This window comes from Gavialis gangeticus, unplaced genomic scaffold, assembly GCF_001723915.1.
Source record: "Gavialis gangeticus isolate Ggan-Ray unplaced genomic scaffold, GavGan_comp1, whole genome shotgun sequence".
NCBI classification, from domain to species: Eukaryota; Metazoa; Chordata; order Crocodylia; family Gavialidae; genus Gavialis; species Gavialis gangeticus.
This window is the reverse complement of record NW_017729000.1, coordinates 15,420,501-15,423,796: the sequence shown is the minus strand read 5'-3', so window position 1 is coordinate 15,423,796 and position 3,296 is coordinate 15,420,501.

Sequence of the window (3,296 nt, the reverse complement as noted above, 5' to 3'; positions counted from 1 at the left end):
GTGTATGTGCCATTTTAAATCTACTCATGTTATTGTATTTCAAGTTTACAATGGATTTTTCATATTTAAGGGAAAAAACCCCCAAAAATTGTAGTTTATATTGGTCAGAGGCCTTCAGACTAATGATGATTTGGAGATCTTATCACCTGAAAAGTTCTGTTCATGAATCGCTGCCATATAGGCAGCTTAAATTTCCAAAAGAGAACTGACCCATATATCCTTATTCCTTTTGGGATTCTTCGTTCTGTTTCTTCAGGACAAGAAATTGGCTATTAAAATCTCCAAAATCCTTGGCAAGTTGTCATTGGACTTCCTTTTCTGCCCCTTCCCTCAACCTTTCTTTCGAAAAAGACCAAGCAATTCTTGCTATAGGTATTAGTGGATTAGTTATAATTTTTATGCGAGAGGCAAGAAGTCTTGTGGGGGGTATTTTTTATTGGCCCAACTGCACAGTTGGGATAGACATAAGCAAGCTTCTGGGTATCACAATAAGCTTCCTCAGGCCTCTATGACAGAAAATGACACAGCAGAACATTTTTTACTTTTTTTTTTGTCTTAAATTTAGCCAAGGTCCTCATTGAACTCACTACTTTGAGTCAGATCGCAGCTGAGGAACTGTTTTGTTACCTTTTCCCCCATTCTCACTCAGTTATCACTAGGGAAAGAAAGATGCAGTATTACATTATCATCTCAAATACAAACACTTTTGGGTTTGGATCCACAATTCATATGGAACTATATTTCTTTTTTTGCTATAGTTTGGGATGGGCTGGGGTCACGCCACTCCTATTGAAGCAATGCCACTCACTAGAAAGGAATACGCAACCAGGGGGCCAGAACAATTGCACAAGCATGAGGAAGTAAGACTCCATATTCTCTTTGTGGCAACACTCTCAGGGGTGGGGAAGAGTCCTGGTCCGTGCTCCAGGGGTTGCTTGCTCATATAAGAGTTACTGGAAAAAATTCATAATGTATCCTTCATTGTTTTGGGAAACTGCCTTTTTAAGAGGCGCCAGCAAAGCAGAGGCTCATTATGCTGCGCTGATCCCTTGGAACTCGGGCATTGAATGAGACACGCATCTGTCAGGCTCCTTGGCTTTGAGGCATCGTTGGACAGTGCGGTCACACGGTTTGATTTCCAAAGGTGTTGAACACTCGGCGTCCCATGGACTGAAGTGAGGTTTCTAGCTGCTCAGCACCTGTGGCCATCAAGCTAACCTCTGTGCCTGCACGGATTAAGCAGGAGTGATGTTTTTACTCATTTCCATGGGTTCTTTGCTTAGATCAGGGGCTGACGACCTGATAGAAGCTGCAGACTGGAACAACTAGGCTCCAGTCCAATGTCAGCTGGGTGGCTTTGGCAGTGCATCAGCAGATGCTGGGGATTTCCTTGGGCCCACGCTGGTGTTACACAGATGGGAGTTGCATGTGCACCACTGCTGCTTCCCTCAGCCCCCGGCCCCCCCGGTTGCAGCATGGACACAGCTTCCAACAAGTGAGGAGCTGCACTAGGACCAGATATTAGGGCTATGAGAAACAGCACCATCCCGTTTTGATTTGCGTTTCGAGGGAACAGCATTTCATTTTGAATTTTGTTTCAATTCGAAACTGCTGTTCTGTTTTGTTTCGTCAAAACAGTATTGTTTCAACGTTTGACCCGTAGGCTATAATGGGGAAGTTCAAAACAGCTTACTACTTGTCATTTTTGGCCTGATTTGGATGAAACTTCCAGGCATGGTAGCCCTTTCTGAGGTCATGAAGCCTGCCAAGTGTCAAGGAGATAGGTGCAGGCATTTCAGGGAAACTGCACCTCAAAATCTTGAAAGCAAAAAACTCATGTCACATGCGTGTGTTAAGCTACAGCGGGGTCAAAACTGAAGGGGTGGTGGCCCCTGCTGAGGCTGCAAAGCTGCCAAGTTTCAAGGAGCAAGGTGCAGGAGTTTGGGGAAACTGCACCTCAGGATGTGGACAAGCAAAACTCGTGACATGGGTGACACTGTGTGTGTTAAGGCACAGCAGGGTGAAGGCTGCAGGGGTGCTAGCCCCTGCTGAGGCCACGAAGCCTGGCAGCTTCCAAGGAGATCGGTGCAGGGCTTCTGGGTTCTGGGGCCTGCACCTCTGGCTGCTGACAGGCAAAACTCGTGACACGGGTGGGTGACACTGTGTGCGAGTTAAGGTGCTGCCTCACCCAACGGACACCAAGGCAGAAAGCAGGGCAGTTCAAACAATGCTGCCTTTTATGCAGTTTTTCCATCCCTCTCCCAGAGCACCGGGATTGGAAGAGACCTCAGGAAAGGATGAGAGTCATTGGTCAGCTACACAGTCAATAATGAGAGCATTACTGCCCCCCCGCCTTGAAACGTTTTGACTTGCCTCGTTTTGTTTTGAGGCTGTTTCGAAGCTCTCCGTTTCATTTCGATTTTGCTGTTTCAAGCTTGAAACAAGTCGAAACAGCATTGAAACGAAACTGCTGGTGAAATTTCGCACAGCCCTACCAGGTACCTGTAAATTGCATCCACATTGTTATCACTTCTCCCCTCTCCCCTTCCCCCAACACCCCGGGTGTGGCTGAAAGCTGCCCAGCCCCAGTGCCGTTTCCTGCTGGCTAGAAGCTGCACTCATGCTGCAACGTGGGACCAGGGCATGGAGAAGTGATGGCAGTAACGGCATAGGCAAAGCCCCAAGCCACTTACATGCCGTTGAAGCTACCCAGTTCGCGCTGGAGCCAGGAGAGCAGGAAGAAGTCACAGTGGCACAGGCACAGCTGGAAGCTGCACAGCTGCAGCATGGGTGCGGGCACAGGCAAAGCTCTCCAGCTCCAAAGACCGGATCCAGTGGCTCTGCATGCCTTTCCAACCGCTGGCCTGGAATGTTTCTGCTGCCAGACAATGAACTGAATGAATGCTGCCACCTGATGCAGAACATACACACCCAACAAGATATTTCTCGATCTTTGGAAGAGGCTGGATCTCTCTTGTTCTTACCTAGTGTCAACTGAGGAAGTGTTCTTAGCCCATTTGCTTTCCAAAGTTAACCTTCTTGCTGTGCTCTGCCTCCTAGTCATCTTTCCGCAAACCTGGCAGCCTTTGGCATTGATGAAGCTCCATTTGGTTGAGAAAACTGAAGTGCAGTGTTTTCGTTGAGAAAACTGACTAAAATTCACTTGAAAGGCACTGAACAATGGAAGATAAAGCATAAGCCCTGCAAGATTTGAAAGAGGAAGGAGGAACAACTGAAAAAGGCAAAAGTCATTATATGAATAATGAACAAAACCCTGCCAAACAAATATAAAGATG